We start from the raw sequence: 11,988 nt of genomic DNA on the forward strand, positions 1-11,988 counted from the left end.
GTCATCTATCCTATCTTTTTTTTTAACTAGGTATTTTCCTCATTTACATTTTCAATGCTATCCCAAAGGTCCCCCATACCCACCCCCCCAATCCCCTACCCACCCACTCCCCCTTTTTGGCCCTGGCGTTCCCCTGTACTGGGGCATATAAAGTTTGCAAGTCCAATGGGCCTCTCTTTGCAGTGATGGCCGACTAGGCCATCTTTTGATACATATGCAGCTAGAGACAAGAGCTCCAGGGTACTGGTTAGTTCATATTGTTGTTCCACCTATAGGGTTGCAGTTCCCTTTAGCTCCTTGGGTAATTTCTCTAGCTCCTCCATTGGGGGCCGTAAAAGATTTATAATTCGACAAATCGCCCTCACGTAATGTCTTCAGTGGGACCTATTAGGACACCTGGCACATGACCCCGCATGGATGGGGAGCGCCTGCCCAGAGTCCCTGGAGGTGGAGCTCGAACCTCATTGGTAGAAAGGCGACCCGAAAAGAAGAAACTGATCTTGACAATCTCAAGATTGGAGTTGATGGGACCAGGGAACAGCGAACTAGGCTGCTGACCAATCAGCGTCCAGAAGAGAGACCAGGGAACCAAGGTTCTGTGGTCATAAGCCGGGGAGTCTAGTGGGAGGAGCAGTTGCTCTGCAGGCTCTCGCTGCTTCCTGTTTCAGGCTTCTGGAGCGGGGCTCATTGAGGCGCCTAGGGGAGCGCTGGCTTCAGAGAGGAATCGAGGGACTGGGGTCTGTGCCCCCGCACCCCTGATCTCCGGACGAGTCTTCCAACCTCAGACACATTCTTGGGGGCTTCTGAGCCGCGGTTGCTCTGTTTTCCTGTGACACAGAAATGGCACATAAGTAATTGAGAATGTTCCCCTTCTCTGGCTGCTGGAGGACTGAACTGTTATTGTTGCTACTCCTGGCTGTGGCTGTGAGAGAATCCTGGCAGACAGAAGAAAAATCGTGTGACCTGGTAGGAGAGAAGGATAAGGAGTCAAAGAACAAGGTGGCTCTCCTGGAGAGGTTCCGGCCACTGTTTAACAAAAGTTTTGAGAGTACTGTGGGCCAGGGCTCAGACACATACAGCTACATATTCAGAGTATGCCGGGAAGCTAGCAACCACTCCTCTGGAGCAGGCCTGGTCCAGATCAACAAAAGCAATGACAAGGAGACAGTGGTTGGGAGAACCAACGAGACTCACATCTTGAATGGAAGTAATTGGATCATGCTGATAGATAAAGGGGGTGATGAATATGACAACCACTGTGGCAAAGAGCAGCGCGTGCAGTGGTGATGATCTGCAATCGGCACACACTAGCGGCTAATTTTAACCCAGTGTCTGAGGAACGAGGCAAAGTCCAGGATTGCTTCTACCTCTTTGAGATGGATAGCAGTCTGGCCTGTTCACCAGAGGTCTCACACCTCAGTGTGGGCTCGATCTTACTTGTCATATTTGCATCGTTGGTTGCTGTCTATATCATTGGGGGTTTCTTATACTAGCGATTGGTAGTGGGGGCCAAGGGAATGGAGCAGTTTCCTCATCTGGCCTTCTGGCAGGATCTTGGCAACCTAGTAGCTGATGGTTGTGACTTTGTGTGCCGTTCCAAACCCCGCAATGTGCCTGCAGCATATCGTGGAGTGGGGGATGACCAGCTGGGGGAAGAGTAGGAAGAAAGGGATGATCATCTGCTACCAATGTGATTGCACTTTAATGTCTAGCCACCTCTTCAGTACCCAAACCAAAGCATACTCAGCCAGACTTCTCAAGCCGGTCTCCCATCTCTCACCTTGCTGTTAATATTCTTGCTTTCCAGTTGGCTTTTGATTTGACCCTAACCTGCCTCTTTGCTCCTTCCTATTGTTTCTCCTCTGTACAAGTAGAGTGGAAGGCAGACAGACATAGGGCCTGTGGGGCAGACTCCTGCACCCCAGGAAGAGCAAGGACAGCTAAATAGGCAGAAAGCCATGAGCCCTTGCTGTAAACATTTTTATAAGTTGAAACACTGGATACTCTAATTTAAAAAGCAAAGATTACTTGTACCTTTGGTTGCCTCAAGTTGTTCTGCAGTGCTTACCTGGCTGTAACCCAAATACTCCCATTTGCTTTGAGCCTGGAATCAGTCACCTGATTGTCCCTTGTGTGGGATTAGGACAGGGGAAAAATGTGAAATTTCCCAACTACAGGATTCTAAGGCACCATCACATTGTGTATAGGTCTTTAAGTGGCTTGATAGTTTGAATTGGACCCTGGGCCATGGTTTATAAATCCATAGGTAACCCAAATGCCTAATCAAGTAGTCCTTTTCTAAAGTAAACAGACCCTGTGTGTCACCTTGTGGTAGTTAGTCTCAGTGGCCAGCCTTGTTCTTCCTCATCTCCCTCTACTGGTACTTGTAAATCTGAGTTGCACTTTTCTCACAGATCTGTAGTTTGGCTTTTTATACTTTCCCCAATCTTAAAGGAAGGGAATGGAAGCAGAAGGGGACATGGAGGCTCTGCAGGTCTCTGCTTTGGGTGGGGACACTGCTGCACCTGTCTCTCCTGCTGGCTCAGGGAAGTGTTTGACCTACTTATCTATGGGAAAAGGTTTTTAGTTCTCTATTTCTTTCTGTTTAGGCCATCTGCCCAGAATTGCAAGCTGATCTCGCTATAATAGTGAACTCCTAGGCCACCAAGTAACAGCACAGTTAATCTGAACACAGGAGATGTGGGAAAGGCAGGGCCATTCGTTACTTTAGAGAAAATGAAGGCATTCCTACTTCTCAATACCCTTGCAATGGCAGTGGAAATTTTGTTTCTTTCTATACAAGAAAAATAATGTTATTTTAAAAAAATCCTTCTCCTTTGTTGTTTGCATCCTAACCCCTGTGTTTTCAATGAAAAATAATATACCACCTTTGTACAAAAACCACAATAATTAAAAAACATAAAAAACAAAACAAAACAAAACAAGACATATAATTCTACACCTGACTCATGTCCTGGGTCTAGATTGTATGCCAACTGAAAACCATCCTCTCAAATCTAGATCATCTTTCTGAATACTAATCAACTTAGATTGGCATTGAGACTACCAGTCTTCAATCCCATCAGAAATCCAAGAATGTAATTTGACCTGAAACCATGAGAAGCACAGACTATAGCTTCCAAAACTTAGCCAATTTATAGAGACTGCTAACCACCTGGACAGCCCCTTATACTTCAAAAGTTTGGAGCATTGGTCTTCAGTCTTCTGGCCTAGGGTCATCTGACAGACATTTGTAATGGAGAATTTTAAAGGGCTGATTACTCTGTCTTGGCAGAGATTATCAGTTGACTATTCCACATAGTGTGTCCTTTTTTTCTGGGCAGTATTTTGTCTGTAGATGAAATGAGGCAATTCTTGCCTAGTGGCTCTCTCACCACAACTGGAGAAACTCCATTGATGCTCAATTTCTTCTGTGAATTCTTTGAATTGCTGTCAGGAGCAGACTTGTTTCAACAACAAGTTAATAAATATAATTAAGTGTCATATTCTGTAGATTTATGGTTTTATAAAACTATCTATATAAAGTAATTTGGACTGTTCTCTGTTAACTACTCTCAACCATTTGTAATTAAAATAAATGAAAACACCTTAACAATAAATTCAGAGCCATGAATTTCCTATTTGGCCTTTAACTCACAAGCTTAAACATCTCAACACAGTTTCTAATAACAGTAATAGAAGGGCTGGGTCCAAGTCTTGTATTATTAATTGTTTTATATAGGCACAATGCCTATGTAAGAGTGACAATACTAATCCCAATTTTATATCAATAATTAATTCATGCTAATGAAAACATAAATTTGTATCAACTAAATTCTGCATCAATGTAAGATATAGCTATATAATGTTTTTTCTGAAGAGTAAATTTGCTAATCTATTCCTATTTGTCTATTTCTATAATTTCTATAATATTACTATATCCCCCTTTCTTTCCCATCCTTCTTTTTTACATAAAAACACAGGATAGAGAAGATGAAAGGAAAGATAGAAATCTGAATTTAAGCTTTCTAGTTCTCTTTTACACTTGTAAAGTATCCATTAAATGATTATATATCTTAATTCATAATATAACCAGAACCATCCACCCCAACATAAGGGACCAGAGTGTTGATCTTCTTTTGTCTGCTTCCAGCTAAATTGGGGTGAAGAATTCCCTTCTAGGGGCCCAGAGGGAAATAGGAAAGTTGACTTTGTCAAAGGAGAGCTAGCTAGCATCATTTGCCTTCCATTTACTCTTTGTTGAGAAAGTTCATTATTTAGCTGACATCTTGACTATGATGGTCTGAAAGGCTGGATAGGCAAGCTAGCTGTTCTGGAAAAGTTCTGGAAGCAAGTCTCTGAAAGCAGCAGCTTCAACATCATTGAGGTAGAGTTAAGTGCTAAGCTGGAATGGATGGTTCCAGAATCTCAGCATCCCGGAGTGTGAATCTCATCAGGGCTGTCTTTATCTTCTTTCATCCTGCAGTATACAAAACTTAAAAGCAACATATAGTTCTGTAAAGACATTCACATGGACAGTGCAGGGTGCAAAAATTGGTCAATGAAGATCAATTAAGAAAGATGATTTTCTTTCTTCAGGTTAGTTTGATCACATAATCATACTGCAAAATAACTTTGTATATGTGCCCTCATAAATGCTGGCATGTAATAACAAGTTATGAGAAATTTGTACTGAATAAACATTACACATATACATCACCTATTTTGTTGACTAGTCTCCCTTTTCTTCTCTGTCACCAAGGTCTTCAGGAGGTCTCTCTTTGTCATGTTTGATTTTTTTTCAACTTGGAAGGAACCCACAGTTTTTCTTTTCCTGTGGAAACAGGCATAGCCCTTCCCCCAGTATAACATATTTCCCATTTTCCATTCCGATGTTAGAATATCCTTAATATAAACAGGCTGGTTTAGTTCAATAGTTCTTTCCACAATCCAGTGTCTTTCAGCAGCTGTGGTGTTTTGTTCATTGGCATTTAAAAAATTTAAGGTTAATAAAGCACTATGTAATCTTTCTTTAGAGGTTCTTGTTGATCCCTTTTGCTATTAAGAATCACCATTAGATGCAGGGCTGTGGGCTTCTGGGGCTGTCCCTGAGCTTTCTGCCCTTGCCATCAGTTTGGGCTATGAGCCAATAAACCTGTTGCCAAAAAAAAAAAAAAAAAAAAAAAAAAAGAATCACCATTAGAGTTCAATTAGATCTCTCCACAATTGCTTGTCCTGCAGGACTGTGTGAAATGCCTATATCATGTTTTATATTATAATATTCAAAAAAACTGCTTCATCTTATTAGAGATATATGCAGGACCATTGCCCGTTTTAATTTGTATGGGTATTCCCAGAATGGTCATAACTTCCAACAAATGCATAATTAAGGAATCAGCCTTTCTGAAGCTAAGGCGGTTGCCCATTGAAATCCTGAATATGTGTCTATAGTATGGTGCACATATTTCAGTTTACCAAACTCTGTAAAATGGAAGAAATTCATTTGCCAAATGTAATTTTGTTTGGGTCCCTTAGGGTGAGTTCCTGTAGGCAATGGAATTTGGTTATATAATGAGCAAGTAGGACATTGCCTCACAATTTCCTTGGCTCATTGCCAAGTGATAGAGAATTCTTTCTTTAAACCTTTGCTGTTAACATGGTGTTTTTTAAATGGAATTCTGAAACCTCTAGTACACTTCCTATCAATAGTTGGTCAATTTCACTATTACCTTGTGCCAGAGGGCCTGGCAGGCCTGTATGGGGATCTTAAGTGTGTTATATATTGTGGATAACTCCTATTTCTGATCATTTGTTGTAGACGAATAAATAGTGAGGTCAATTCAGAATCATCCTGAATAAGTTCAGCAGTCTCTATGTATAAAACAACCTTTTTTGCATATTGAGAGTTGGTCACTATATTTAAGAGATTCTTGAAAATCTGACCACACCATGATTATTGCATATAATTCAGATTTTTGAACTGACTTATAGGGACTCTCAGCCACCTTATTTACATCTTCTGATTTATATCCTGCCTTTCCTGATTTACTGGCATCAGTGTATAATGTAGGGGCTCCAGATATTGGAGTTCTCTTTATTATACAAGGGAGAATCAAATTAGTTCTTTTTATGAACTGCAGCCACCTGATTTTAGGATATCTGTTGTTAATCTCTCCCAAGAAATCATTCCATTCTCTTTGCCAATGTTCACCTTGTGCCCATAATGAGGCAATTTCTGAATTAGTAAAAGGTACCACAATTTCAGCCAGATCCATTCTGACTAATTGTTGAGGTCTCATTTTTCCTTTTAGTATCAGTTCAGAGACTTTTTCAATGCAGGTTTTTAATTTCTAACTCTATGTGCTAAAAATACCCATTCTAAGATATATTTTCCCCTCTGCATAAGAATTCCTGTAGGGAAATTAGTAGAAGTTAAGGTAACTAAGATGCAGGTCATCTTTGGGTTAATACAATCTAGATGTGTATCATGCAATTTCCTTTATACCAAAACTAACTTCTCAGCCTCGGCTGATAGTTTCCTTGGGCTATTTAAATCTTTATCACCTTGTAAGTTTTGAAATAAATTGCTTAGATCTTGAGTGGCCTCAGCCAGTTGATATCTCCCAGTAGCTTCTGAAAATCATTAAGGGTTCTTAATTGTTTTCTTTTGATTTGCACCTTTTGTAGCCTAACCCTTTGCAGAGTTATTTTATACCCTAGATAATTAATAGAATCCCCTCTTTGTAATTTTTCAGGGGCTATTTGCAATCCCCAGGAAGGCAGGGTTTTTTGTTTGTTTTTGTTTTTTGTTTACTTCATCAAACATTCTGTCCATGATATTTATATTAGCATCAGCCAATAAGATGTCATCCATATAATGCTAAATAATGGATTGGGGAAATTGTTTGCAAATTATCTCCAATGGCTGTTGTACAAAATATTGACACAAAGTAGAGTTATTTAACATTCCTTGTGGCAGGAATTTCCAATGATCTCTTTTTATTGGGCGATCTATCACTACATTACCATCTTTCCCAATCTATGAGACCCCTTATAACTTGTGGTGGTTTTAGGCCATATGCTTCTGCTCCACTTTCCTTCCATCTCCTCCTCTGTCCTCTGTGGTCCTCTCTCCCCTTCTCTCCCAAAACCTTCAGCTCCACCTTCTCCTCTTTCTCCACCCAATCACTGGCTCTAGCCTTTATTTTATACATTAAGGTGGGCAGAAGGTTTACAGAAAATCATAGATTAAGATCATAGATAGCTTGTAAATGGTTTCATAATGCATAGAAATGGTTTCCTTTTTTAGAAATAAAAAGTTCAGTACAACTGAAGAGAAAGCCCAGAATTAATTTCTATTTTGAAAGTAATGGTTTTTTTTTTTTTTTTAGTTTCATTCTCCAAGATAGTATTATGTACATTAAAATGTTTATAATTTGTTCTTAAGATACTCAGCATTTAATGCTATATTTAGAGCTATATTTTGTCACGTCCGCTCTCGACCAGCAAGAACAACACGACCACCAGTCCTTCTAACAACAGTTTATTCAGCAAACTTCAGTCTTCATCTCTCTCGCTTCAACTTTATCTCTATCTTTCTCTCTCTCTCTGACCCGGGCCTCTCACTCTTATATACTCTCAGCCCTCATCCACTCACAGCAGGCCATGTCACCTCACCAGGCATGCAGCTTCAGCTAATCAGGGCAGCAGGGGCATGTCTCCACCAAAATGGATTCGTCAGTATCCTGGTGCACCTGTGCAGCTCTCACAATGGCCGTGGCTTATTTTCAGGTGTATGAGGAAGTCAGGTGCAAGTCATAAGACTTAGCTGCAGTCCCGGGTGCCATCTTAGGACTGCTGCCATACCTGCTCCTCACATCTCCCCCTTTTTTCTTTTTTGGCAGAGAGAATGTCTGTCTTAGATTGCCCCCTGCAGCAATGCCCATTACCCGTCCTTGGGAGACAAACAGCATTGGTTTGATCCCTGTCTTAGGTTGGTGACATGCCCAGGGAGTCTTATCCGTCACTGACTACTTCTCTATCATGCCAAGCCACACTTGGGGAGATTGTCCTGTTTGCATGCGGCAGGTGCATCAGAAGGCCAGGATGCTGATTAATCTATGGCCAGATCTTGATTGCTGCAAGCAAGCCTCATGGGTGAAGGTAGAGGTCTGATCCCCAGTGTGCAAGCATAGGGGCCCTACACAAAACCATCTCTTGGGCTCATCACCCAGAGAGGTCTTGGCCAGCTCCCATGTCGTTTTTCATGGGGGAAGGGAAATAGGACACTGAACCTTCATGCAATCAGACGTGCCTTCCACAGGATGCCAACAGCAAGCTATCCTCTGTGCAGTGCTTAGCCTCTCAACCCATGACATAATGCAGCATTATTTCTTTAGAGCGGCAAACTGAATCTGAGGAGATTGCCCCACCTCCACTGCGGCAAAAGCCTGCGCTACCATGGCGAAAGTGCGGGCCTGCACACACTGCACCTGACACATACGCCAAACACACAACACACACACTATTACAAGCATACATCCCAAGGCTCCCATCCCTGCTCATCAGCCCTGAAGCAAGGGATAGATAGCCAGAAAGCCATGACTAAAACCAGGCTTATCAAACCAAGTTGCAGACTGATTATAAAGCTGAACACAATCACTACTTTCCTTATTCTGATTAACTAAAAAAAAAAAAAAAACAAAAACAAAAATCAAAATACCTTTTAACTTAATACTAACATTGCCTTCTATAGAGGCTATCTCTTTAAGGGGTATTCAGGGATCTAACAAAAAAGTGTGGGAAAACTTGAACATCATGTCGAACTGGCATCGGCTTCTGGAACACTGAAAGGATTTCTCATCTCGGCTCCATCGTTTGTGCTTGTGGGATCATCCACCACATCCACAGGGGTAACTGGATCAAGAGCCTCATTCTTGCAGCGTCTCACCAACCTCTCCAGCACCCAAAGAGGTTCCGTCTGGTCCTGTGGAAACACACAAACAGACCCTCTTCTCCCAAACCAATTGAGAGCGCTCCTCTCTTACCTGATTCAGCCCCTCATTGCCTCTCTGGAGTTCTGCAACACCATCAACACCGGTGGGCAATGATTTCCACACCCTTATGGCAATCTGACTCACCTGCTCAAACACCTGCACTGGATATCCTGTCTGTTGTTGTGCAAATCGACCTTGACCAAGCAGTATATCCCTATCCCATGCTGGATTTCCTGCAACAGCTTTAGCAGCTGCCTATTCATTTGCAAATTCAATATGGAAGGCTTTCCAATCTAAATACTGCCCAGGTGAAAAGCATGCCTTCACCAAGCCTGCCCAATCGGATGGCGTCATGCAGTGTCTATTCAAGGCCTCTACTTGAGCCACAGTATAGGAGGCACTTAGGCCATATGTCCGCATGGACTCAGCCAAATTCCTGATTACTTTGAAATCTAGAGGCTCATGATATCTCTGCCCTGCTTGGTCGGTGAAAATAGGACATCCCAGCAAGGAGAGTCTAACCTCTCTCCAAACCTCCGGACAGAAGGTCCGCCCATAGGCAGCTGTTGAGGAGGAATAGGGAGGGGGAGCAGAAACTAATTCACCTTCCTCCTCTGCCTCGACTCTTTTGTTTTGTCCTTTCTGTCCACCTGATGACACTGTGTCTCCTTTCTCATTCTTATTTCCCTCTTCCTTCGACTTCTCCCCTTTTTGCCTAGCCAAGTCAGGGTACAATTTGGTTTTTTCCACTCTTTGCCAATTGCTCTAATTCCTCTTCTGTTTCACTTTCTGAGCTGCTCAACGATGTCTCGGCCTTCTCAGAGTGTAACAACCTCTCCTCTTTTAACTGCTCCAGAATTTGCTGGCTAGCTTCTAGCGCCCTGCAACAGCGTTCATCATCCAAACAGCTTCTTACTATCCTCCACACTGCCTTCATGTCTCCCTTCAAGATCCCCTGCTCCCAGGCAACATCTAAGTCCCTACCTAGCTTCTCCCAGCAGGCGACTGTGAGGTTGCCTGAGCGAACCAAGGCGCGATGGTATCACACTCAAGAAACTTTTCTATGGTTTTTCTTTGAATTTTTAAACCTTTAGACTTAAGGAGCTCCTGAAGAGCTGAAGAAATCAGATGTGATGAGGACGCTCCCATGTTTTCACTTTTACTTTGTGCCTGCTTCCTGGCAACTTTAATTTGCCTCTATTTTATCCGAGGTCCTTCCCAAACTCCTGGGGTCGTAAGTTTCACTTACCGTGAACTTACCCTGCTGGCAAACACTGACTGCTGAAAGTTCTGAACTTGTTGGTGGGGGAGTCGGTTCCCCGTATGGGCCACCAATTGTCGCGTCCACTCTCGACCAGCAAGAACAACACAACCACCAGTCCTTCTAACAACAGTTTATTCAGCAAACTTCAGTCTTCATCTCTCTCGCTTCAACTTTATCTCTATCTTTCTCTCTCTCTGACCCAGGCCTCTCACTCTTTTTTTTTTTTTTTTCCATTTTTTATTAGGTATTTAACTCATTTACATTTCCAATGCTATACCAAAAGTCCCCCATATCCACCCACCCCCACTCCCCTGCCCACCCACTCCCCCTTTTTGGCCCTGGTATTCCCCTGTACTGGGGCATATAAAGTTTGCAAGTCCAATGGGCCTCTCTTTCCAGTGATGGCCGACTAGGCCATCTTTTGATATATATGCAGCTAGAGTCAAGAGCTCCGGGGTACTGGTTAGCTCATAATGTTGTTCCACCTATAGGGTTGCAGATCCCTTTAGCTCCTTGGCTACTTTCTCTAAAAAATGTTCAACATCCTTAATCATCAGGGAAATGCAAATCAAAACAACCCTGAGATTCCACCTCACACCAGTCAGAATGGCTAAGATCAAAAATTCAGGTGACAGCAGATGCTGGCGAGGATGTGGAGAAAGAGGAACACTCCTCCATTGTTGGTGGGAGTGCAGGCTTGTACAACCACTCTGGAAATCAGTCTGGCGGTTCCTCAGAAAACTGGACATAGTACTACCGGAGGATCCAGCAATACCTCTCCTGGGCATATATCCAGAAGATGCCCCAACAGGTAAGAAGGACACATGCTCCACTATGTTCATAGCAGCCTTATTTATAATAGCCAGAAGCTGGAAAGAACCTAGATGCCCCTCAACAGAGGAATGGATACAGAAAATGTGGTACATCTACACAATGGAGTACTACTCAGCTATTAAAAAGAATGAATTTATGAAATTCCTAGCCAAATGGATGGACCTGGAGGGCATCATCCTGAGTGAGGTAACACATTCACAAAGAAACTCACACAATATGTATTCACTGATAAGTGGATATTAGCCCCAAACCTAGGATACCCAAGATATAAGATATAATTTGCTAAACACATGAAACTCAAGGAGAATGAAGACTGAAGTGTGGACACTATGCCCCTCCTTAGATTTGGGAACAAAACACCCATGGAAGGAGTTACAGAGACGGAGTTTGGAGCTGAGATGAAAGGATGGACCATGTAGAGACTGCCATAGCCAGGGATCCACCCATAATCAGCATCCAAACGCTGACACCATTGCATACACTAGCAAGATTTTATTGAAAGGACGCAGATGTAGCTGTCTCTTGTGAGACTATGCCGGGGCCCAGCAAACACAGAAGTGGATGCTCACAGTCAGCTATTGGATGGATCAGGCCTCTCACTCTTATACACTCTCAGCCCTCATCCACTCACAGCAGGCCATGTCACCTCACCAGGCATGCAGCTTCAGCTAATCAGGGCAGCAGGGGCATGTCTCCACCAAAATGGATTCGTCAGTATCCTGGTGCACCTGTGCAGCTCTCACAATGGTTGTGGCTTATATTCAGGTGTATGAGGAAGTCAGGTGCAAGTCATAAGACTTAGCTGCAGTCCCTGGTGCCTTCTTGGAACTGCTGCCACACCCGCTCCTCACAATATTTCATATACATTTACCTGGGAAAATGCCCCTTGTCTAC

The 11,988-nt window shown here is 42.8% G+C and overlaps 1 pseudogene; it reads left to right on the forward strand.

The window, feature by feature from the left end:
- The first annotated feature begins 481 nt into the window (after positions 1–481).
- On the forward strand, positions 482–2,928 carry M6pr-ps (mannose-6-phosphate receptor, pseudogene; annotated as a pseudogene).

This window comes from Mus musculus, chromosome 3 (genome assembly GCF_000001635.26).
Source record: "Mus musculus strain C57BL/6J chromosome 3, GRCm38.p6 C57BL/6J".
Taxonomy (NCBI): domain Eukaryota; kingdom Metazoa; phylum Chordata; class Mammalia; order Rodentia; family Muridae; genus Mus; species Mus musculus.